Source organism: Dermacentor albipictus, chromosome 8 (assembly GCF_038994185.2).
Source record: "Dermacentor albipictus isolate Rhodes 1998 colony chromosome 8, USDA_Dalb.pri_finalv2, whole genome shotgun sequence".
Classification (NCBI taxonomy): Eukaryota; Metazoa; Arthropoda; class Arachnida; order Ixodida; family Ixodidae; genus Dermacentor; species Dermacentor albipictus.
The window spans coordinates 43,581,417-43,608,487 of NC_091828.1; the positions used below are offsets into that span (position 1 = coordinate 43,581,417).

At 46.6% G+C, this 27,071-nt stretch overlaps 1 long non-coding RNA gene across 1 annotated transcript; it reads right to left on the reverse strand.

The window, feature by feature from the left end:
- Nucleotides 1–5,291: 5,291 nt before the first annotated feature.
- LOC139048423 (uncharacterized) lies at nt 5,292–22,387 on the reverse strand. The gene is made up of 4 exons (XR_011507693.1): nt 22,267–22,387; nt 18,217–18,329; nt 12,595–12,765; nt 5,292–5,419 (listed from the first exon to the last, which is right to left on the reverse strand). It is a non-coding gene; the product is annotated as an uncharacterized lncRNA (long non-coding RNA).
- Nucleotides 22,388–27,071: the final 4,684 nt, after the last annotated feature.

The following is a 27,071-nucleotide window of genomic DNA, read 5'->3' on the forward strand; positions in this document are numbered from 1 at the left end:
AGGAAACGCGTCCGGGAATTGCCTTGCCCAGGAGAGAACAGTGTCGTCAGCGTACTCAAATAACGGAACAGGAATGGTACTAGCAAGATCACTGACGTAGATATTAAACACCACTGGACTCATTGTTTCCCCGTAGGCGACCCCTTCCTTTAATAATACGTTAGCACTTTCGAAATGACTCATGGAAACATACTGTAACTGGCCTGTAAGAAAGTTTTTCAACAGAGATAAGGACGCGCGGAATCCTGTTAGACAAGTGTTTTCCAATGACAGGTCATAACATACGCTGCAAAAGGCTTTTCTCAAGTCTAACAACACTGCGCATGCAGCCTGGTTTCGGTCAGTACACAAGTTAAGCACGTCGGAAAAAATATCAAGAAGAAATTGCGTACCCTTTTCCCTTGTAAAGCCATATTGATTGGGTGATATAATGTTGTGCATATCCAGGAATCTGTTCTTGGTCAAAAATAAGTGCATTTCGGAAATTTCAGCCATGCAAAGTAAAATTGAAATGCGCCGATAGTTAAGAATTTCATTTCGATATTCGCGAATCGCAAAGACTTCCTCCGGCTGTTGAGTGAACCTAGGATAAATATTACAAATCGTGACTGCCATCGCCCATTGCAGTCAGGCTTGACCACGACGTAACTAACGCGAATGCCACCAAAGCGCGCTGTTCGCCAAAGTCGACCGACAATGCGCTGGTCCCGACAGCCCCCACTACCTGCTGACGATTACAAATTGGCGATTTCTTCACAGAACGACCTACAGCTCAACCGGAAGAGCCCAGGGAAGTTAGTGGACGCCATCACCAATAAGGCAAAGCTACAGCGCGGCTCCGGCGGACTCAAAGTACGAATAGAAGACTGAAGCATTTTTTTTTCTGAGCACTCCCTTTGAAGGCACGGCTTCAGCACTTAGCAAGGTGCAGAAGATTACAATTTATCCACCAACATAATGTTACGCTCTTAGGTGTGTAGTGGATTCACGAATGTGACACTCTTAGGAGCATAGTGGGTTCACCACCCTCCGGTGCCCCCGCATACTTTTTGTTGAGGCGTGAACCCACTATGCTCCTAAGAGTGTCACATTCGTGAATCCACTACACACCTAAGAGCGTAACAATATTATATGGCATTACACGAAATGTTCCGTGACAATTCGTTTAAAGGGTGTTATACAACGTGAACCATGACACCAGGGCCAAAATGGTACTTAAACGCATCGAATCTCTCGTATAAGAGGAGCTAATATGTCGAAGACTGGGAAACACAACAACCTTGGTGATCACACTCCTTGGAAAACATCTCCATACTACATCGAATTTTCCTGACCCCTCCTACGCTGCTACCTCTACAAAAGCACCGTGCCCCACTGCCGAACGTGCAACGAGACTGATCACAGAGAGGACATCTGCCCGCGGCCGCCCGCCAGACAGAGTGCGGCATTTCGCTAACAACGGAGCTGCACGAGTGCAGCTCTGTGCAGCGGGAATCACTTAACTGCAGCCAAACCCTGCTGCAACAGATTCCTGACACCTGTCAGCCACTGAAAACCGCAACATGACCTCAGGAGTGCCAGCTCCTCATCTCCGAGACCCCGCGTCAAGCGCTCAGCATGCCGCAAGTCGCGGTCCCCGCAACGACACGGAGCTGTCCCAGGGGGGAGGAATTCCAGGCCTCGTTCTGGTTCAACCCGCAGGACCTCATTCTTACGACGAACACAAGTGCCACAAGTGCTCCTTAACCCTCCTCCGACGAGTGGCAGAAGGGGAAGGAGCAAGAGAGGAGCGCAGGTCACACAGCAAGTCAGCTGCATGCATGTTGTTTCTCCCAATGCTCGCCCCCTCCCGTTGACATAGAGCTGGCACGAGGACGCGCACACAATTAACGCTTCAATGAAAAGAATGCAACAGTCAAAGCAGAAATCACTAACGTACACACGGAGTTCGTTGCACTTAAACACAGGTTGCTAGGAAGAAATATAGCTACCCATACCCAAAACACTTCAACTCCAGCCTCCGAGAAGCGGAAACGGGAAGAACTGCCAGCGCACACAGTCACTTCAATCCGACACCGCACCGAGCAACCACACAGCCCATCACATCGAAGGGAGTCATACCCGTTCAATATTACGCTCCCTATAAGATAGAGGAGATAGTAACAAGGGCCATTTCGAGCCTTAAAGCATCCCTACAGGCTACAATGCGACAACTCATATCTATACAACAGTAAGCGGCACAATAAAAAAAAATTATAGCTCAACAACACCAATCTAACACTGAGATGGCGGAACGCATCACACTAGAGGAACGCATACAAGCACTGGAAGCTCGGCAGAACGGCGCCCCAAGAAGAGACCTTACCAGACCTCACCATAATTACCAGACTCACAAGGATCCCTGCTGATGCACGCATTATTCCCTTAACAACAAAGATAGCTCCTCCTCAACATCTATGCAGTGAGCACCCCCCCCCCCCCGCCCCCACCTCCCATGCGAAACCACGGTATGGCAGGGGAATTGCCGGGGCTACAAAAGCAAGTACGGATCACTGATACATCTCTACATCAACAACACCACCTGAACTCATCGAACTGCAAAAGGAGAACACTCACGTCCGCCTACACTGATCGGCCACGCATGATACCGATACTGGTGACAGCGTTCAGAAACTGGTCAGTAAGAAGCTAGTGGCAGTCCTACACCATCTTCAGGAATCCGAAGTTTTTTTCTATTCTGCTCGAAATTATCCTGCAGGCAACGAAGAAGTACTTGCTAAGCATTTACTGCCAGCCGAAAAGCCTGAAAACGGTCATTAAACAGGTTTTGGACCAAGCCATCCACGCAGCAGGCAGTAATCCGCTACTAATAGTGGGCGACTTCAATTTAGCCTACCCTTCTCGGTTACACTTATACCAACGCCACAGGAAACCTGCTTCACCAACTATTGCTTCGATTGTTCACTATACGAGGGATATCACCAGGTTCGGCACAAGTGTTACAAGAAACACCAATTCCGACCTAAACCTCACCCTTAACATCCCCCAAGCTTGATGGACTAATGTAAAGGAGTACACAAGCAGCAACCACGCTCTTATATCCACCACTCTCCATGGGCTCGAACACAAAGCCAGGATAGGGACTACTCGCCTCACGGATCGAACGAAGCTTCGAGACATAAAAGCACAAAGACCTACAAATGAACACAGCCAACAGAATCAGTCCATCATGGACTGTTTCGCTCAGCTGCACCAGGTTGTGGAGGCACACACCAACCAACTCGAAACATCCACTGCCACTGCGTCATCAACGTTCCTTGCTCCACATCTGAGAAACCCGCAGTAGATTCTGGAAGCGTTGGAATAGCTACGAATAAATCGCAAGCTGAAGAGGCGAATCGCCCTACTCACACAAAAAGCTAACCCTCTGCGACAGCGTTAGATAAACGCTAAGTGCTTCCAAGACATGGCATCTGTCGATGTACCTAATCAACTCGGCCAGCAGCAAAACCGAATCCCACCACAACACGGCCCGAGTAATCCACCAATTTCCAGGAAACGACGTGGACCTCCTATCGACACTCAAAGCCCGATGCTTCTCCACACAGGCCCTGGAGCCTCTTACACTGACAACCTAAATGATAAAGACATTCATTTACATGAAGTAATGGAGGTGACTGTACCAGTGACGCGCAGCTTGCATCGCTATCCTCACCTTGAATCTCAAAGGGGTGTTCGATAAGGTCAAGCATACAGCATACGGAGGCTAAACACACTCGCCTGTGGCGCTAATACATATTATTTCATCAGATATTTATTTCCACATAGAAAAGCGATCCTAAAGGTAATGGACCACGCCGCAAAGCCATTCCTACTGGGTAAGCGCGGAACACCACAGTGCGCAAGGTTATTCCTTCTCCTGCTCAGTACCGCCCTTACATGCCTTCCACCTCTCCACGATGACATCCCGGGAATCCGGCATGGCAATCTCGAGAGACCCGGAGTAATTGAAGCAGAGGTCTTCAATCAATACCTCAGAAACGTATCCCGTGTTTGGGGCAACGCTTTTAAAGGAAGCGTGCACAAGTACGAGGCTACTGCCTACGTATCTCCTGACATAACCATAGAATAAAAATTGCGCTTGTCCTAATTAAGAGGATTTGGTAGCAGGATGGTCATTCCCGAATATGTAGCTTTTTACGCGCTCCACTTACTCCATCAGCTGGCTTTGTTCTAAACGTTTCCAGAAATTTTCCAAACGTTTCCAGAAAAAGAACTGTATTTTATTGAGTGCACCATTTTCTTGCAGGGTTCCTACATTTAGCGTGGTTTGATCATCTGTTGAGACACTTAACGCACAGTACCATTCTTCTGTGGCATTTAAAACCTGTCCCTCACAACAAATATAATAAAAATATTGCTGGTTCTCAGGTTTTAAAGGCGCCCTTCAATGCGCCAAAAAAACCTTGTTGAGAGGCACCAATGACATCGCTTTTATGCGGCAGTTCTGTGCATTTCACAGACCGGATGTGGCGTGAAAGTGTATGACGCTGTGACTATTGGTTAAATATGTAATGCGCGATTTACTTTCGCACGATATTGTGACTACTGCGAAAAAGGCTACGGGATTGCGTTTTACAGCCATCCTAATGATTACGCCACCACGTACGAAGTGTTAAAAGCATGGGAAACACGTCTCCACGCTTCCTCCATGGAAGAATCACGTGCCGAGCACTTTCGCGTACTAACGGCAGCCTTGCGGAACCTCTTGTAAGCGTGGGGCATCTAGAGCTGCAAAAATTCGAGTGGAGGGTAACTCTTATTTTGTCCCTATTTTGAACTTTTTCTGGCCGACACGTTGTGTTTGTGTGGGATAATTTTTTTATAATTTCTGCTTTACGTCCTATGACATGCTGAGAATAGATCAAGAGCAAATAGGGTTGCTCCCAAAAATTCTTGCAGAGATCCTTACGTAAACTGAATACGCTGGCCGAGTTCATCATATTCTGGCTTCCCACAAAGAAAATAGGCTTCACTGTATTTCCATACCATAATTCCAAAGGCCTAGATTCTGGGCAGCGGTTTTGTTTGCGTAATAATGACTATACACTCAACGAGTAATTGCAAATGCTTGTACGCTCGCGCATTATTTCTTGATGAAATGAATAACAAGAATGCTGTACAGAGGAAAACTCATTTCGACCGATAAGTAGGAATTTTTTTCAACCATTAACACATAAAGATTTAAATCATAAATACACAGGAATAGCGACTGAACATTCAGTAAATGTTTGGTAAAGCTTTATTCTACAATAGAGTTTGTTGTGCAGCTCTCACGGATTAAACCTTGAAGTAGATGGGTTTGTCCAACAGTTCAGATACAATCCTGGAGAGTTCCTGGTTCCGACCGTAACATCTCCTGCAGTTGAAATAAATATATTTGCATCAATATATTTCTAAACGAAAGGAAACAGTTCCACATAAATATTTATAGTAAATATTGACTACTAGCTTCCCTGGCTATAATTTCTTATGTTTTCTCGCTCGGATTCACGCACGCGCTAGAGGACCACGGAGGCTATACTTACGCTGTTGTGGCTAACAGGGCTGCCTCCTCGATCCGCATGAAGCACTTATCGTGTTTTGTTCCTTGCAACTTTGAGTATGCGCTACCACAGTAATGTGCAGTGAACTTCACTCGTAGAATCGAGATACTTTTGGTTCTTCCTAGTGTTTATGCATAGTAACGTTTCCTTTCTTCCTTCACACCCCCTCATAAATTATTGTAGAAAAAACAGTCTCAGGTATACAAAGTGAGTCAGAATTGTGGAAATAACCATTGTCGGTGAGTTTATCGGAATATGCGTAGGTTTGAGAGCTGCACTCTCAATATTTTTATCCGTCGCCATTGCTAAAGAAACAAAAAAAAAAACAATGGCTGTGGCTTAGCTAAGGTTAAGCCCAGGATGCGAAGCGCACTAGCCTTTATTTTAACGCGACAGCGTTAAGGAGCTCGTGTCGCAGAAAAGCCGGTGTCGTCGGCGTCGGCTCAGGCGTGCGGCGCTTGCTCAGGCGCACATTTCGTTGTCGCGCCGAACGCTGCGTTGCTCAACGCTTACCGCGTCCGATGCGGGGCGCGTAGTCGCTGCGCCGTAGCAAAGCCACCTAGAAACAGTCTCTGTAGCACGCCGCAACGTTCGCCTCTCATTCCAACGACCAGCTCTGTCTCCAGGAGGCATCTCACCTCGTGAGTGTCTAGCAGAGGCAAGCGCAGCTGCTTATATACCGCCGCGACGCCGCGAGCGACGCCGCGAGCGACGGCACGAGTTGGAGCGCCGTTTCTCCTCTGTCGTGACGTCACGGTGTCACGTGGTATTGAAGGCGACACCGCCGCGCCTGAAGAGCTGGGTTGAGCCCTCGTCATATGCTTCGCATAAAAGGCCCGTATTCGCAAAAGGTTCTTCCGCTAGATGCATTCGTAGGAGGAAATCGCCCCGTCTTGATGCTAGGCATGTCGTCAGGAAAGACGTGGAGCCAAAGCAAAGAGCACTTACGAGCAAATAAATTGGTGAACATGGCCCAGTTTCGCCTCTGCCATATCTTAAGCCCGTATCCACCGGGTGGGGCACGCCAATTTATGAGCTTCATATTGTGAAAAGCAAACGCAGATGTGAGCAAATTACTACTTAGGTTATCGTGAAAAAAGTAATGCTTTTGTACCTTGCACCACTCTGAGGCGAAGGCATCGCTCAGTGGGGATGGCTAACCATAGGCTATAAATACCAGTGGTAGGCCATAATGCGCTCCAACGTTCTTGGTTAATACTTTGCGAAAGTATACGGGAGGTGTGAACTAACTGGAAAATTTGCTTTTACTGCGACAGCAGTAAACACCACACAATTTGATCTGGCTTGTCTGTCCATCCATCCGTCTGGCCCGTTCGTCCGTCCATTCTGTTACGCAGACGACGACTGTTTTCGTCATCGATAAAACACAGCGACAATTTTTGACGTTGTTGGGTCACATCTAGTCTCCAGCTTCTCCAACGCCACACCGTGAAGCAAAATAAGGCTTTCCCACATTAACAGGCAAGAGAAAAGCTCCTGGTGATCTTTGCTGTGGGAGAGTGGTTGCTGCTGCAGTAAATGATTTCAGAGCGCAAATAATCGCTGAAGTCAATATGTTTTTTCCTCCGTGTATATTTTCTTCTTCACGTGAACGTTCAGCAGGGTTCTTTCGCAGGGTAATGATTCACGTAAACCATACTGGGTTTATTTTATGCAATAGCATTAAATGCGGACGTTAACCACTTTCTAGGTATGCGTCTGACAAAAATATTGACCGTTCCCGAAGGCAATGCAGTCTTACGCAACGTGTCAAAATACTGCCTACCGCGACGGAGGAGCGTGATAAACTTGCACGTGGTGCACGGGCCAGACCTTTCAAAGAGCTAATTTGGCAGGAGAGAGCACGCGTTACAAACTTCAAAGCGGAACTTTCCCTGTAAAACAAGCCCAAAGGAAGAAAAGCATTTTCGTACTTTCTTTTTCTTTCGTTAAATGCCGTCTTTTTGATGTGCCAGAGGCAAATAAACATTGTATTATCTGTAACGACTCCATCCATGTTTTGGGCAGCTCTCGGACGGAATCTCAAGAAGGACTAAGACATTGATCCTCATACTGTGTGATACCAGCTGGCAACTTCTGATGATAACGGAACTTTCGACATAATCTTTCTCAAAGGAATGCAGTCTGTGGACAGCGCCAGCTACGCACCACGACGTCACACTGATAATTTTCTTCGAGGTTGTTTTTCATTCAAAAGGCACTACGCCTGAAACATATTTATGGCAAAGATGACATTTTATTTACGAGTGGCACCTCATCTTCGTGAGGTACATATCCTTACCAACCTTGTAAAACGCAATGCCAAAATCAGTTAAATCGTTTCCTCTGTAAGTATGAACAGTGCATGTGCTGTTGCTTCTTCTCTACGAATGACTGTGTAAAAGTGTCTATCATTGATGTCACTACGTTAATCAATACTGTTCCTTCAGATGTTACTGTGTTAAAGACCATGACAGAAAAAATATGATCTTGATCAAGTGGTTGGAGCATTGGGCTTGTGCGCTGGAAGACATAGGTTCGATCGTACCATCATTCACGCATTCTTACAGCATTATGCGTGGACTTCACCCAATTTGGAAGTATCTTACAGGAAATTGGAGGTTAATTAAATTAAATAAATTGTCGGGTCTTACTTGGCAAACCCACGATCTGATGATGAGGCACGCCGTAGTGGAGTACTCCGGAATAAGTTGGACTACGTGGGCTTTTTTTCGCCTCCATCGAAATGCGGCCTCCGTCGCCGGGATTCGATACCGCGACCTAGTGCTGCACAGCCTAATACCATTGCCACTGAGCAATCACGGCGGTCAAAATTTGAGGTGTGTTGAGCATATGCTGTCGAGTCACAGTGTGCACATAACTATAACCTTGTAAAACAAGGAACAGAAAAGTTTTTCTGATAAACCAGAGTGGGCAAACTCAGCCGTGAATCGCACGCGCACTGCTGCAGCGACGTCATAATTATCAACTTCTAAGTATGATATCGCCTTACTTAGAGACTTAATAGTGTTAATTTCTGGCCTACTTTCTGGCCTAACTTCTCGTATCTCACCAGGCCCCATAGTAAATTTTGGTTATGCACTGGAATTTGTTAGGTGTCCTCTGGGGAGCGTTCTGTAAAATGTTTCAAACCGGCTCATTATAACCGAGACAGAAATATTTCGGTGTCGCGAACCCATGATTACAGGAACTGAGCTTCACCGCAAACATAGACGCTCTCTTCACTTGCTTCGTCTATGCTCCGCAAGCGAAATTCCTACCCTGCGTTCTCCCATACCGGACCTGGAGGATCGCGTGACGCATACGTCACGGGCCCCGCCTTAATTTTTTTTTCTCCTCGCTTCCTCGGCATCGTCGGCCGTCCAGCGGGCCGAGGATGCCGCCAGGACCCACGAACTCCTGGTCGCCACGTAGGCGGGGCCTTTGGCCCTCCCCACCAACTCGCAGGGCACGCAATAAAGTTATTTCCTTCTCCTCCTCGCTTTTTTGCGACGCCGCGAACTCCCACTGACGGCGTCACGTGCGAACTGTTGTGATTGTCTCGTTTCGCGCAGCACACAACTTTGCGCGCTGTGCACGAGGAAACCTGACTAGCGGTAGAAGCCTGTGCTACACGAATACTGAGGCAGACACAAGAGGATCACGGAGCATGACCCTGCGCTGGAACAGGGTAGAAAATGACAAATTTGGGGTGTCTGCGCGCGCGACTGCGCGACGTGGGAACAAGCAGACGAAACGGAAATACATCTCTCTTGCTGCGGTGTGAAGTAAAACGAACAACACGTAAACATTCGCTTTGTGAGCTTTATAATTTCTTTAAGCTTTAATTCTTCTATTCGAACAAGATGTTACACAAATAACAGATGCATTGAATAATTCTCAAAGTCACGTACGTGCCACCATGAGTGGCGTCGTAGCGCGAACAGGTGTACATCATCTTCCTGCTTGGAGTGCGGCGGCTACCAGGGGAAGGGGAAGCGGCGTTCGGCTTGAAATTTCAGATCTTTCCGCGGCGCCTAGCGATGTAACGCTTTACAGGCACGATCAGTAACGCACATTGTACACGCTGCAGTTGTCAGCTCAAAACGGCCACACCTTGTGAGCGGCCCCTTATCGCTAAAACGCGCTGTATAGATGCAGGTACAGTCTTGGTCAAAAAACTTGAACCCGCTGTGAACGGAGCAGCTTCGCTCCGCTATCGCGGCGCTGCCACCGCCGGCGCGCGCCGCTGCTCGCTTGCGCCGAGGATAAAGAGGGCGAGGGAAGCATGTCTCTTGCTCTCAAGCCTTGTTTGATAACAACGCTCGTGAAAAACTAGTGCGGCCAGCGCGGCGTCAACGCGACGGTGGCGAAGTGGAAGCCACCCGACCGGCTAGCACGCGATTTGCAGCGTATGCTTGATGAGTGGGCGACCGCTGTCATGCGCGATACGCATAAATTTCACAATTCCAAGTATCGGAATCATCAGTTAATGTTTTCTGGGTCTAAATTAAAGGAACAACGCTATGAATGGTCCTCCGCATGCTCGAACACGGGTACTTTGCGAGGATCGTAGCTAAGATCTGACTTCAGCAGCTGAATGACATATTAAATAATGTGTCACAATGGCTTGTCGTATATGTAATCATGAATGTCACAAGTAGCACATAATCAAGAAAGCATAAGCTTCAGGGTGCCACCTGCATCTCTCGACGAAATCACAGGGGGGAACCCACCCTCAAGGCATTGAGTGTGGCTTGGTCTGTGGTTGTCCCGAACAATTGCAGCTTGTCCATGTGTTTGACTGTAAACTAGCCAAGATCTCTGGTTGAAAGGGCGGTACGTATAACACATTTTTTTTTAAAACTGCATGTGAAGCCTTTTCTCGTAGAGACGAACGATACCTCAGTAAACTATATCCAAAATACTTTTTCCAGTCAGCCCGTGACAGAGACGGCACCGCCGGTGTGACGCCTTCACTATACGAGAAACCTATAATCTCGTGGCCCGGGTCTACTTTACGCAATTCAAACGCGTGATGCCCAATGCAAACGGGATGAACTTACACTGGCCTCACGTGTGCATGAAAGTGGGCCCTAACGACAATGAGGCAGTAGGCAGGAAGATATCAAAAAAGGCAGGGTAGTGGGCACATTTCGAAATGCCGAGGGCAAGTGTCTAACTGAATCGGCTACTCAGGCAGGGCAAACGTCTTGTAGTCCCGAAAATGTTTCATATTCTCACTGTGGGTTGATTTAAAGAACTTCAACGCCAAACGCACTCATATGGTCGTTCCTTAGCGGACAGGTGCGGTCAATGCATTTGAAATATTGTAACGGTGGTTACAGGCCCTTTCCGAAGAGAGTCTTTCTAGTTGAAATTAGTGCTTCTGGTCTTTTCTAAACGAACGATGATTGAATCGCCCGCATATTACAATAGAACCTGGAACAACGCTAGACAACACTGAAATGTCAGTTTATATTTTATCTTTTGTATTCATCGCACTCAGAAACACATTTAAAATGTTTATCTAAAAGCACAATGCGAAGGCTCTCGCCTTTGAATGTATAGTATGAAATCGTAATAGGTAATTTCGATTACTAGGAAAGTTTTTATAGTATAACGCGCTGATGGAAGCCGGCAGTTTTTCCCAGGCAAGCGCATTTACTCGCACGAAGCGCCGTACCACGGCGGCCGCAAGAGGACCCCCCAGCTGGCAGAACTACCACTGCAGTAGTTTTTCGCGAGCCCTGTTATCAAAGGATGCTTGAGAGTGAGAGACATGCTTCCCTCGCCCTGTTTAACCTCGCCGCAAGCGGGCGGCGGCAGCGCCGCGATAGCGGAGCGCAGCCGCTCCCCGGCCGTTCACAGCGGGTTCAAGTTTTTTGACCAAGACTGTACTGCTCTTCAGCACTGCAATTGCGCCCGACATAAGGAATAACCAGGTTTTATAGAAACAATATCACCAGCGCCCAGTTGGGATGTTACTACGCAGGAATTGCTATAGTCACACAGAACTGAGTGCACTTCAGTCAACGCGACTAGAATGAATTTTTACTTGGATCGTTATGCCGGTACCGAGCTTCGATGAAAAATGCATAAAAATTGCCATAAAGATCCGAGTAGGACTTAGGACCTGTCGCTGAATAACAACCAGATTAGAGCCTGAAAGAACGAGAGTATAAAATGCTGACACAAATTTTACTAAAGGAAGGAATGAAATTCTTGGAAAATTCTAAAGCTTTACATGCAAAAACCACGATATGATTATAACACACGCCTAGTAGGTGACTCCGGGTTATTTCCGACTACCTAATGTTCTTACCGCGCGCCCTAACTTAAGTATACGAGCATATTTCTTTTCTTTCTTTGGCATTTCGCCGCCATCGAAATACGACCGCTGCGATCACTAGGAATTTCACTTCCTACCAAATGTTCACTATACCTCGTTATTTGTGTGGAAACCATTTTATAATGAATTGGGAAGCGGTATGAGCCTTGGAATAGAAGATGAAGAAGCGCAGGAGTCTGGGTTCAGGAGAAGAGGAGAAGGAAGTGAGAATAAAAGGTAGACAAGATGGACGCCAGTTCCACAGCAATGCTTTACGTTTACTGTGTCCTTTAAGTAGGAACGCTACAACACACGCCTAGTAGGTGACTCCGGGTTATTTCCGACTACCTAATGTTCTTACCGCGCGCCCTAACTTAAGTATACGAGCATATTTCTTTTCTTTCTTTGGCATTTCGCCGCCATCGAAATACGACCGCTGCGATCACTAGGAATTTCACTTCCTACCAAATGTTCACTATACCTCGTTATTTGTGTGGAAACCATTTTATAATGATTCATTTGTGTGGGGGCGCTTTGTGGTGGTGAGTAAACCGCTCGGCTACATCATTCGAACTATGCTATGTCCACTCACGCTCGCTGCAGCGCCACCTTCACGGACAAGCAAAAGCCAACTACGAAAGCATCAGAAATACGCACCATCCATAATAACGACCCCGCTGCTCCTATCTTTGATGTCTTTGGCGGCGCCTTATGTCTACAGGATCGTTAGTTCCACGTCCACCCCGAAGATTTCCCTGTCGACTTCTTGCGGCGCTGGCCCCGGGAAAGCCGAATTCTATAGCGGTAATGGGGCCTCCTGTTTCTCGTCTGGGCAGAAAAACGGTAAATATTGCCATGACGATCAGAATAGTGAAACAAGAAACCTTCTTCATTGCTTACAAATGCAGGTTTCAGTATTCGCTATCTATCCCCGAGTATTTTTGTGCCCATCCATAATAACCAGCCATACAAAGAACGTCACTACCACTCTTTTTCCGACGTTCCGCTTGCCTTGTTCCGTCTCCTTCTATACATTTTCCTCTATCCGGTTTATTTTTTTTAGCGTGCTACAGCTTTTCTTTTCATGGAAAGCTGGAACACACATCAACATTGTTATGCTGAGAGTTGAGCTAATAGTGGCGCTACTCCGTCGGATGCAACGCAGTCGCATACCTTTATGCAACTTTGAGACCTTGTTCGACCTTTCGTGCCTCTTTCGTGCAGCAGAATATATATATATACTTTATATTCCCTAGTTTCAAGCGGACTTACATTAATTCACCGCCTCTTGTGCGTTCTCCGCAACACTGGGGTAAAGAAGGTTGCAGAGCTCTCTGGAATACGCATGCAAGTTGTCCTCTGCCTGCCGACGGCTGAATGCCCTCCCAGACGACGCTGCACCCCATTTCGGCTGTCTAGACTCAATACCAAGCAGTGACACAGATTTTTGGTGGTCAGAAAAAAATGCATTAAAGAACTCCGGTATAACGGCATTAGACTTTTGTGGTACGAAACCAAGGCTCGTGACCACCATCGGATGTGTACTCATTAATCAAAACTGCCGAAACCTGACGAGGCAAAGACCTACATGCTGCAAAATTCCTGATATACGGCAAATGATGTTGCCAAGAAAAGGCACGCCAACTTCCCCTTAGCCGTACCTGTTGTGGAACAGAAGAACAGAGGAAAGAGCGAACTAGTAGGAAGCGTACTACAATAAAATTGAAGCCAGAACAGTCTGCTCGACAGGTGATTACATCATCGTATGTTTATGTACCTTCCCACAGCGGCGCTCAGCGGACGCTCTTCCTACATTTTAGCGTGGGCGACCTTTCAGTCACTTGCGTTAAACGCGGTTGCTAAGGCGGTCTGACTTCTACGTTTTCAATATATTCGGCCCGCCTTCTACTACGGTCCCTACTGCTCCCACGGAAACATCTGTGACGTTATTTCCAAAGTACGTCGCTGTAAGGCGCGAGAAAGCAATGGTCCGACACGTCTGACTTAGCACGAGCGCCACAGGTGTAAGACAGTGTGTCCTGCACAGCGGTCGCCAGATGGGGCGTCAATGACCGCTGCTTAACCTATTTCTCCGCGCCGGCTGCCAGCGTCAAAGCGTAAACAAACTCGACCTCACTCCGCAATACCGGCACGCCTAAGGACAAACGCAACACAACGCGCGCTAAGAAATCTCCTCCCTGTTGCCTAGGCAGAGTATTATATTAAAGGAGAAAAAACCCCCAGATATTCTTTCTCGCTCCCGCTCTTACTTGCGCCTGGGCACAAATGTCGGGCGATCCCTCACATGAACTTCTCGTCTTGAACATATGACTGCCTAGACACTACGCAGGAGGTTTGTTAGGGCGCGTTTGTTTTTAGGCGTGTCGGCATTGCGGACTGAAGTCGAGTTTGCTAACGCTCGGACGCTAGCTGCCGGCGCAGTGAAATAGGTGAATCAGCGGTCACTGACGCCCCATCTAGCAACCACTGTATCGCACACACTGTCGCACACCTGCGGCGCTCGTGCTCACTCGTGCCGGATCATACCTTTCCCGCGCCTTACGGCGATGTACCTTGGAAATAACAAAACAGATGTTTCCGTAAGAGCAGTAGAGACTGCAGCAGATGCCGGGGCCACATATATTGAAAATCTGGAAGTCAGAGCGCCTTAGCAACCACGTTTGAACGCAAGTGGCTGAAAGGCTGCCGGTGACGCTTGACGCCCCTGCAACCGCTACGACAATACGTCACCCTACCCTAACGCCTCTTACGCTAACCTAACCTAACGTTCACCTAAGCTAACGTGGCTAAGACGCAAAGACAATTATCATCACGGCGCAACCGCTGTTAGAGTACGTTGCGCCACCCAAACGCTTTTTACGCTAACCTAACCTAACGTAGGCGAGAAGCAAAGCCAATAATCCTCGCGGAGTGACATCAAGACGTCGCCGGCGGCGTTCCAAGCAATCGAGTTCGACAGTTGCGAAAATAAGGGACATGTAATGCGTAATTCGTAGGCAAAATGCAAAGTGTGTGGGTTACACGCGCATTTTTAAATAAGTTACCTATGCATGTACTCCGGAGAGGTAAACGTGCGTTTTATCAGCAGCGTAATATTTTGCCCGTTGCGCTGTCATAAATACAAAAGTTACCCAGATCAAATTTTGCTAATATGCGGAGGAACACTGCGGCAAGTAAGTGTGCGAATCTAAATGCATGTGCATCAAATACGGTCATTGCAACATACTCTTTTCTGAACATGGGAGCAAAGCGCAAGTTAATTAACCCTGCCTCTTTCCAGATTACAGGCACCATATGAAGACCGTAGGAAGTTCCACGGTTTTTCTGACAGAGCCGCATGTGATAGCGGCTTTATAATTTGTGATAATGGCGGCATGTTGTGAGTTCAGTGCACTAGTGCAATATGTTTTGGTTAATTGGCGCTTTTGTTTTATTTCTAAGCGACGTTCTTCACTTGAACGTTACAGTGCACTGCTCAGTAGCTGTTGTCACGTGCCTCCGCAAGAAGGCCAATAATATGAAGCAGCGCTGTGGCACTTCGGGTTATCGGTGCGGAGGAAGCGTAAACCGCTTTAAATCAGCAATGCAATAGTCGTAGAGCAAAAATAAACAAATAATATTTACTAGTGCCTTGTTGTATGATTAAATGGCATTTATAATTTATCTGCCAAGTATAGTTAAAGCTCTGTGTTTTCGGATAAATCCGAAAAAATCCGACAAACACTCACCCGTTAAATATTTGTCAATTCGGATTCGTCCGATAAACTCTGATTTTAACGGCCATTATGACCCTGTGCTGTTCTTTACCGAAAGCCTTTCGATAAAGGGCATGTTTGAAGCGGTCACTGATACATCAGGCGGTTTGCCCGTTACAAACTTTACTTCATGTGAACAGTATCTTGTAGACCGCACCCATCAAACATTTAACAAAGGGCTTGTCGCCCCCAGAAAAATGAGACGATATACGGTCCCTCTTGATATACGGTCCCTCTGGTGGCACTCGGGCGCCAGGGGACCGAATTGAGCGCAGGAAGCCTACTGGCGGAAAGCATCGCATGCTCACATGGCGCATTTCTGTAGCGCGTGAACAAACATTTTGGGCAAGCAAAGAGGTAAGGAAACGAAAGCTTTCCAGCGGCTAAGTGAAGGAGTTCAGTGATTTTGAAGTGTCAAACGTCATCTGAAGGATTCATTGCTTGCAAGTTTTGCCGAGTGACAGTTAGCGTTGGCAACGGCAAGGACGCCTTGAGAATTGCGGAGCATCTACAATCCCAACGGCACGTCCAGCTCCAGTGAATCATTTTGGTACAGGGTTCAAATTTTGAATCTATATGTGAAGCATGAGCTACTCCGCGCGTTCGACGCCAATTTTTAAGTTAGTGTTTATTGCAACTGACGACATGAGCCAGCTCATGAGTAATCTTACGAGCTATCAGAGCTATGAAAGCAGTAACATTGTTGAGCCCCTGTCGTTTTGGAGACTTCACAGCGTCCAGTTGCCAGTGCTTTCTCGCTGCGCGCTGAATCTTCTGGCTCTCTATGTTTCTGGCGCAAACGTTGAAAGGACATTTTCAAAGCTGAGAAGCATCAATCGAAAGGAGCACGCTTCCATCAGTGACAGCACCCTCGTAAAGTATGCTTGCGTATATTACGACAAGCTTTAAGGTTGCAATACGCACAACCGTATATGTGTTTCGTATTCAAGCATTTGTGCTTGTCTGTATATGTGTTTGTGCTTTAACATCTTCCAGACAACTAAAATACGCTTCGTGTGTTCTGGTGTTCCGTGTTCAGATATCATTTCATCTACGATTTTGGAATATTCAGAATAATTGAAAATTAAACTCCAAATTCTGGAGAATTGAGGATTTACGTGAAATAAACTCCGATAAGCTCCTAATTTCTGCCAGAAAATAAACTCCAAAACACACTCTCCGAATTTCAAAGAAATAAACTTTGAAAACACGGAGCCCTAACTATATTATACCCTTCATAAGTGGAGTGCAGTATATAAATCTGCACAAATACACCAACATTATTTCAGTTCCAAAGTTTCGGTTACAGCCCATCGGCATTTTTCCAAATCCAAATAAAACCGTGGCTAAAAAATCATGCGTTGCGCTTAAATTTACGACAAATATCGCAATGCCTGTATTCAAAGAGTTTTGCATATGCCTGTTAAACCCCACAAGTGTGGGCGGAATTGAAACAGAATGAAACGACAGCTGTCTGAATGCCGACGTAACGAGACAACCGTGTACAGCACCAAGATTTAGATCCCTCCTGACGAAGATAATAATTTTGTTCTAGCATGCGTGAAGTCATTCAATTCAATGCGGGCTTCTTTTATTTGCAACTTGTGGGGATTTGGGGAATTCTATGCGCCATTGCGCGGGCAAATATCACCTGTTTCTGTCATCCCCACGCCTCACTCCCTCCTCGCTCCGAACCAGTTGTCAGCGGCGGCACGCTACTCCCGATGGTTCGCAGTGAGGGCGGAGCTACGACGTCACGAAGCAGCCCCTGGCGGCTACTCTCGGGGCGATAGTGTGGCTCTTCCTTCTTGGGACTGCGCCGGGTACGTACAGTCGCCCAAATCTATAACTGGTGTGCGGGAGCGGCGACTTTTCCGTGCGTCAGCGCCGTTTGACGGGGCGAGGCTGGAAACAGTCTGAGGCTAAGCGCATGCGGACAAAGCGCGCTCAGCTGGGCCCATCGTCTACTAGGCTGTTTCCAGCCTCGCCGCGTCATACGGCGCTGACGCCCGGAAAAGTCGCCGCTCCCGCACACCAGTTAAAGATTTGGGCGACTGTAGAAGCTTCCTCTCGTCCACCGACACCTTTGTGACTAGGACTGAGCTCACGCACAGTGCCTCTGCCCGTGCGGGGAGCGCGGGTCTATCCTGTTCAAACGCTAAGCCAAAGACTGGGCGTCAAGGCCTCACGCGAGGTCGTACAACGCCGAGCCGCGCTTATCGGAGGCCCAAGCCGAAGAAGATTGCCCGAGCTCTCGCAGATGGCCCCTTTGATATCGCGAGAGCAAGTAGCTTAGCCGCCGGGACGTTTAGTAGCGGCGTGTCCCAACTTGAGCCTGTGCTCTCGCAGCGACGTGCTACAGGCACCCCTGACTGTATTTTCGCCCTTGGTGTGGGACCCCTTTGGTTCCCTGCCACCTCGGGACCTGGAGTTTGTGCAGTGTCGGTTGCTGTTGGATAAAACAAATGGTTTCCGTCCACTCAGAGCAATACTGTGTCCTTGCCTGCGTCGCTCGGTAGCCCCTTGCGGCCTGAGCTCGCGCGCAGAAGCCCTGGAGGCTGATGGTTGATGCGGCCCTGTGGTTCGCTAAGCTCGAACCCGCGGTGGTCGGTACTCCTGTAAGACACGAAGACCCCACAAACTTTAGAAACTGAATGGTCTCGGTGATAACATTAGTGCAGTTTGCAAGTTATGTGCAGCCGACGTTCAGCAGCGTGGCATACTATTAAAATATTTTTTTGTTTTTACCAAAGGTATGCGCCTCCTATAGTATATTGTCACGTGGTGGTGACGTTGAAGAACGCAGTAGCAATACTGTGAACGACAAAACTAACTTTTATTGGGCGAACATGTGCCCACAAAACAGGCTACACTTATAGCACAACGATAGCAGTGAACACGGTCGGCGATCGTCGAAAATCTCATCAGCGGGTCAAGCGCGTCGGCTTTTATAGATCAGTTGTCGAATGTTCCAGCGCAATCGATGGGACCCGCGTGTCTTCCACAGAGTTCTACACTATTCGCGTCGCGCATACATGCAATCAGATTACACAAGTTGCGGGGAAGGACAGCGGATGGAACCATCGATAACATTCCAGAAACTTCTTTTACATGCAGGTGCATCCTGCGCTGTGCGATAACATTTGTTAGGTGCTGAGAAGTGGTTGCCCGATAGAGATAAAGAAGTACACGTGCCAATATAATGATTTATTTCGTGCTCTTAAAGAAGGTTCTCTACAACGATATTCACGCGACGCGCATTCACACTTGCCCGAGTGGCACATGGCGGAGCTGCACTCAACTTAAGTCACATGCTGAAGGCTAACTGTGAAAATGGAGAGGATGCTCAAGATCTATGAAGTCCTGGCAGCTGCTCTTATCTTGCTATGGGCGTGGCGGTTGCGTCTTGAGAGTTATAATGTTGATTCTGCCGTGATGACGTCCCTGTTCAACTTTCTCAACACAATTGCACATGGAAATCTGAGCTCATTAGCGGTGACCGAACCGATTTTTTCTCTTCTGGGCAAGAAAGCAGCAAAAGTTGCCAACATGGTAAAACGTGCCGAATGTCAAAACAAGAAACCTTATTCCCAGTTTTCACCTCCCCTAGTACAGTCGTCAGCACGTCTGTCTAGAGTGCTCGAAAGGGCCGCTTTTTCTGCACGCGCGACGCCTACCGATAACACCCGGTTAGAGATAGCCTGCATTTGAGTAAGCGCCGCCGCACTGATTACACAGCCTGCTGCTTTATCGCCATGCCGGTTCACAGCACCGATCGCCAACGATCACCGGTGAAGGCGCTGCTGGCCGCAATAGCAAGGTCCAGATAACACGTCAGGGAAAACTTTTTTCATCCTGGAACTTTGATGCGCAGCAGTTTCGTTCCATATTTATTATTGTTCTTTGCGAGTTCACTTTCAGAAAAGAAGTTGGCAATTTGTCGTTGTCGCAAGTGGGTGGATATTATGGATGTCGCAGATTGTGCTGTTGAGCATGATCATTAAATAACCCGAAGAGCTATTGGAATTAGACACTGTGATAACTCTGATTGACTTTCACGCTCAGAAATACCATCGCACAGAACGTGCAGATATTCAGATTGCTTTATTAAAGCTAGACACATGCGTGAGCATGCACGAAAAACAAAAAACGAATACAAAATCACGTAAGACGCTTTCCAAAGAAAGTAACAGGTAGCACTTGTTACCCTAGAAGAAAAAGTCCTCGGCTCCTAGCAGCCGTTTGCGGCTCCTCCAGACTGCTTCACACTTAAAATCCTTTTTGGGAGCGAGTCATAGTTCTACTACCGTCGGATCTCCCTGAAGACGTTCCCATTCTCCTTGAACAGCCTCCGATAGCTGATCAGAGTTCGCTGTAGTGAGGCCGGACTGTCGCGAAAGCCTTTTTTTCATTAACCCCCATACGTTTTCTATAATGTTTAAATCTGGACTCTTTGCCGGCCAGTCCAAAGGATAAATGCCGAGGCTATGCAAGTAATCTCTAACAACATTTGCAGTGTGGACGGAACTTCCATCCTGCTGGAAATGGAAGAATCCATCCGGGAACGGCCAATTCCGCACATAGGGGACAAGGACCATCTGTATAATGTCCACGTAGGAAGCAGCTGTCATTCTTCCTTCGATTCTATGCAGGGGCCCAAGTCCTATGTAGCTTATTGCTCCCCAGACGTTGACTGACGTGCGGCCGCTGGACCGCACATTCAACACATAGTCCTCGGCGTACCTGCAACATAGTGGATTAAAGAGGTAATTAAAGAACCCTTAACGTTAAGAAGCAGTGCTAGAGCGGAAAAGTGAACTGGTTTTTTACAGCCTATGAAAATCCTACCGACTTATATTTCTGCGCGTTAACTCTTCTTAATCACTGTGGTCATTAGGGACTAAGTCTAGCTACAATAAAAAAAATGTCTCACGAATATATGTCTCACCGGCATTTCACAGGGCGCCACACCCGTTGTTGCTGGCCCCAGCGGGTGCAGAAAGTAGCTTCGTCACTAAAAACTACAGCCGTCCAGTTTTCGGACGTCAATTCTTCCACAACTGAAGCAAACTCGAGGCGCTGTTGCTTAAGCGATCTTTGAAGGTATGTCTTCTGTGCAGCAACTCTGTTCTTTATGCCTGCTTCGTGAAGCCTGTGTCGGATGGTGTCCGTGGAAACATGCCCCGGCTGAAGTTCATCCCGAATTTCGCGGGCACTGAGAAAGGGGTCCGCAACTGCGGCTACCACTATCCATCGGTCTTCTTCATCCGTGGTCCTCCTTGGATATGGATTTCGGACGGCATCAGCAAGACAACCTTCTCTGTAATAGGCCTGCAGGACTCTATTCACTGTCGCCATCGGACGCCCTGTTGCTGCACATATGGCTCTTTGAGACATCGTTCGTCCCATTAGGCAGATGGCTTTCCTTTCCTGCAGCGTCAAGCGCGAAGCCATCGTCGAAACCCACGAGCAACATTTTCGAAACCGCACATGGCTTTTAAATGCATTGCTAGCTACTGCAAGTGCGCAGTAATGCCTTTACGCATCGAAAAGCGCGCTTGTATTGCCAAAGAAAATGATGTGCGTCAAAGTTCGAGCATCAAAAAATTTTCCGAGACGTGCTATCTCGACCTCGCTATGGCGGTTTGCAGCGCCTTCACCGGTGGTCGTTAGCAATCGTGGCTGTGAACCAAAGCGGCGATAAAGCAGCAGGCAGTGTAACTAGTGAAACGGCGCATGCTCAGATGCAGGTATCTCGAACCGAGTGTTATCGGTAGGCGTCGCGCGGGCAGAAAAAGCGGCCCTTTCCAGCGCTCTAGACAGACGTGCTGACGACTGTACACTACATCCCAAGGGTTGGAGTGGCGCCTGACACCGGCAAAAACGCCGAGAGCAAGTGGGGCTATACTAATCCAAGTACAACCAGATTAGGAAGACACACTAAGCTTCAATAAAGACACTCCCTCACCAGAACAGGAATTGGCCTCCCTGGTGCAGTCGTTGGCCACTATCTCCCTCATGATTCCTTCAATAAACACATGGTCCTCAGTCCCCAGCAGCTGCGGAGCACCTGACCAAGGGGGTGGTCAGGCCACTAACGAACGCAGCAGAAGGTGCTAAGATTCTCTGTACCCGGAGTGGCCGCCAATGGAAACTGACCCTTGCAACGTTTAACACCCGAACCCTCCGAAGTGAAGCTAGCCTAGCAGGACTCTTTGGGGAAACATCAGGTATTGATTGGGATATAATTGGCCTTAGTGACGTTAAAAGAACTGGTGAGGCTTATAGTTCTGACAAATGGCCACGTCTTCTGCTATAGAGGACTACCCGATAAGAAAAAGTTCGGAGTAGGATCCCTAATCCATAAGGACGTAGCGGGAAACATGAATTCTGCAGCATTAATGAGAGTGTAGCAGTAGTCGTAATCAAACCTAATAAGCGGGATAGATTAACGGTACTACAAGCCTATGCTCCAACATCCAGTCACGATGATGATGAAGTAAATCAGTTTTATGAAGATGTTGAATTAGCAATGAGAAAAGTGCATACTCACTTTACTGCACTCCTGGGCGACTTCCATGCAAAAGTGGGGGAAACGCAGGCTGGTGAACAATGAATTGGCAACTAAGGCGTGGATTCTAGGAACACTCGAGGAGAGATGTTGGCAGAATTCGCTGAAAGGAATGGACAGCGAATAGTGAACACCATTTACAGGAAGCGTTGGAACAAAAAGTGGACCACGAAAAGCCCTAATGGTAAAACAAGAAATGTACTTGATTTCACCCTTCCTGCCGATCCCAGCATATTGCAGGATGTAGCAATTTGATGTAGGATAAAGTGCAGTGATCACAGGTTAGTGAGGGCTAGGATTCACCACAATTTCAAGAGAGAAAATGTAAAATTGGTCAAGAAGAAACAAAACCTAGACGCATTAGGGGCAAAAACAGACCAATTCAGGTTGGTACTTGCAAACAAATAGACAGCCTCAGATCAGAGAGATAAAGATGACATAGAGGCAATCAATGAAACCATAACTAGGCTGGCTTCAGTAGCAGCAGTTGATGTGGGAGGTAAGGCACCAATGCAACCAGTAGGTAAACTCTCCCGAGTAACAAATGATCGAATAAATAAATGACAAAGAATGAAAGCGTCCAACTCAAGAGATCAGGTAGAATTCGCGGATTCGTCAAAACTAATCAGCAAGGAGAATATACGGAATATTCGAAATTATACCGTGAGAAAGCATGAGTAAGCAGTAGGAAACGGACGCAGCCTGAAATCAGTGAGAATGAAACTTGGCATGGGACTAACCAAGATGTATTCACTGAAATATAAGCAGGGTAATATGACCAGGAATCTCAAAGATATAGTAAAAGCAACGAAATAGTTCTGTTATGAGTTGTACAGTACCCAAAGCAGCCACGACACCTCCATTCGAAGTGGTAATGAACAGGTTACAGCAGCTCCTTCTATACATAGCAATGATGTTAGAAGGGCCGTGCAAGACATGAAACGAGGGAAAGCGACAGGAGAAAATGGACTACCAGTCGATTTATTCAAAGATGGAGCAGACAAAATGCTTGAAAAACTAGCGGCCCTTTATACGAACTTCCTATCGGCTTCAAGGGTCCCAGAGAACTGGAAGAATGTCAACATTATACTAATCCACAAAAAGGGAGTCTTAAATAATTCAAAACTTATAGGCCCATTGGCTTACTTCCAGTATTATATAAAATATTCAGAAAGATAATTTCCAATGCAATAAGGGCAACATTGGACTTTAGCCAAACATGTATGGATGGAAACATGGATGTAGAGTGCATGTATGGAAACATGGATGTAGATTGGGCACGGGAGAGCAGCTACCATGCGGTCGCTGCTAAGCTCTCCTTTCTGCTTTCTTGTGCAGGTTAGTCAGTCCGAATCGCTTTTTTTTTTGTAAACGTACAAACAATGTCGGCTTGCTGCTCTTCCCTTGCCCACAAGTTCTGGCTGCCCCTCTGATTGATTCTGTCTCTGTTGCTATGTTGCTGTTACTTTCCGGGGATGTAGAATTAAACCTGGTCCCCATACTGAAGCTCAACATAAGCACAATGAAGTTATGGCCGCCATAGCTGCTTTGTCGTGTAAATTTGACACGCGATATGCCGAGATGATGAATGCTGAATGAATGATGAGTGCCATAGCTGAACTAAAAGCTAACCAAGAAAATCTTACTGAGACTGTTTCAGATCTCTCCAAAAGAGCGACTGCCGTGTAAGCTACTGTTGAGTCTTTTGAAAACATGCCTTCAGGAAGTGATATTACTACCACAGTCCAGGAAGCAGTTTCAAATGAAAGCGCTGCGCTCGCGTCAAGACTAGACGTTCTGGAAGACCATTCAAGACGCGACAACTTGATCTTCTATGGGATTTCAGACAACGTATCAGAAACGTGGGCTCAATCAGAAGTCCAGATCCATCACTTTCTTAGAAAGTGTCTCAACATCAATTCGTCGGAAGTCGCAATCTATGGGGCTCATAGGTTAGGCACATACGGTGCCGGCAATACACGGCCTGTTATAGCTAAGTTTGTGTCTTCCAAAATGAAAGACCATATACTCTCGCAAGAAGTGAAGTTTAAAGCAGATGGTATTTCAATCGGCGAAGATTCTGGCAAAGCCACTCGTCGATCGCGGAAAGCACTAAACGACTTTGGTCTTTACGTTTATCTTACCAAAAATGTTACGTTTATTGCGCAACTACAGATGAAGTATGCGAGATCGGAGCAGCTAGGAGCGCGATTACCCCAACAAACAACAAACCATCGGGTCCACAATCTTCACATTCGGGTGCAGCATAGCTATCTCGTGTTCAAAAGCAAGCAAACTGCTTATCACTTCTTTTTACAAATGTCCGAAGTATCAGCCACAAACGCACATCACTGTCATCACATATCGACGCATGCTCAGCTGATATAGTTGTGCACACCGAAACATGGCTCTCAGCAAAAATAAAAAGTAGTGAAATATTAGACCGTCAAAAAACATAACTTTTACAGGTACGATTGCGATTTCCGTACAGGCGGAGGTGTACTGATTGCCGTGACCTCTGCTATACATTCCTTCACTATCACCATTGACTCACCATTAGAAATAGTTTGCACTCATGTTGCTTTTCCCACTGGCGACCTCATCTTTTGCGCATGTTATAGGTCCCCATCCTCCACTACCAATTTCTGCACTGACCTTCATGATGTCCTTAACAAATTAGTTGTTCGTTACCAAAAATCACATTTGTTCTTACTAGGTGATTTCAATTTCCCAAACACAGTGTGGCGAAATGGTCTTCCCTCCCTTAAGCAGTCATCTTCCGAGTGCACCCATTTTTTAGACATCTGCGCTGATTTTAATCTAACCCAGCTGATTCATGAGCCCACACGCACTACCAGCACTTCCTCTAATACGTTAGATCTTTTTTTTACAACAGCTCCAGATTTGGTTTCTGCTCCAACATACCTTAAAGGAATCAGTGACCACTCGCTCATCCACTTAACACTTAAGAAGAAGGTTCGCTCCAAGAAAATTGTTAAAACTATATGTGATTACAATGCCGCCGATACCACATCCATTACCAATGAACTAGAATCATTGATTACTGACTACGCAGTCAACTTTATTTAACGTACCGTTGAAGAGAACTGGTCATTGTACAAGAACAAAGTGTTAACACTAATATATCACTATGTGCCTAAAAGAAAGATTGTTTCCAGTCCTTCCTAGCCATGGTTTACTGGAATTCTGCGCCGTCTGCGCAACAAAAATAAACGTATTTTTCGTCGCGCCAAAGCAACTAACCTTCCCGAACGCTGGGCAGCATATCATTGCACTCACGCAGAATATACTATCGCTATTACAAATGCAAAAAAAATTATTTTTTTTTCGAAAACAGCCTCCCATCACTTTTGCATTGTAATCCACGTAAATTCTGGAATATTGTTGGTGGCAAAGAAAACAAAACAATCCAACTAGCCCGTTCTGACAATGTCGTGATCCCTCCGAACCAGTGCTGTTCAGTTTTGAATGATGTATTTGCTTCTGTTTTTCACAAATATGCTCCGGCCACTCTACCATCGGTACCTAAATGCTCTTATTTACCAATGAAATCCATTTATATTGATTGGGTCGGCATACAAAAGTTGATTGAAAACCTGAAAGTATCTTCTTCATCAGGTGAAGATTCAATCAACTGTAAAATGCTTAAAATTACTGAACCATATTCTTCCATTATGCTTTCGATGCTCTTTTCCCAGTCTCTAGGTTCCTCAGTTCTTCCAAGTGATTGGAGGGTTGGCAAGGTTGTTCCGGTCCCTAAATCAGGTAACACTAATTCCCTCGATAACTATCGTCCTATATCACTGACAAGTATACCATGCAAAATATTGGAGCATATTATACATTCTCATCTGATTGATTTCCTTGAGTTTAATTTCTTCTTTTCGACTGAACAACATGGTTTCAGGAAAACATATTCATGTGAAACGCAACTCATATGTTTTACTAATGACCTATTTACCCATACTGACATGGGCTTCGATGTAGACTGCGTGCATTTGGACTTTGCAAAAGCTTTCGACACTGTTTCACATGATCTCCTCATTCTTAAACTTGGCATGCTTAACATTGACCCTAATGTACTAAACTGGATTAAAAAGCTTTCTGTCTAATCGAACTCAGTACGTTCTGGCTAATGAATGTTCATCCTCTCGCACTTCCGTAACATCGGGTGTACCACAGGGATCGGTACTGGGACCTCTGCTTTTCCTGATTTACATAAACGACCTTCCTAAATGCATTTCCCATTCATCTATCAGGTGTTTGAAAGATGTCTGCGTCATTTATCGCAAAATAACTAACCACACTGATTCTCATAAACTTCAAGACGATCTTAGAAGCATATCCAACTGATGCGATAAATGGCTCATGCGACTAAAGGTTAATAAATGTAAAAGAATGCATGTATCAGGCCGCACTAACACTGACAACACGCGTGTTTACTTACTTCACGATACTTCTCTTGAATCCGTCAACTCGTACAAATACCTAGGTGTCCATTTTTCACGTAACTTATCATGGCATACGCACATCAAGCACGTCACTAATAACGCTAACCAGTTTCTTGGATACTTGCGTCGAAATTTCTCTGCTGCGTCTACGCCGATAAAGCTTACCCTCTACAAAACATTAGTGCGACCAAAGCTAGAATATGCGTCCACCCTACGGGATCCCTATCAAATCACACTGATAAACACACTAGAATCCATCCAGAATCGCGTAGCACATTTAATCTTATCTAGCTATTCCCGTTACGCCAGCCCCAT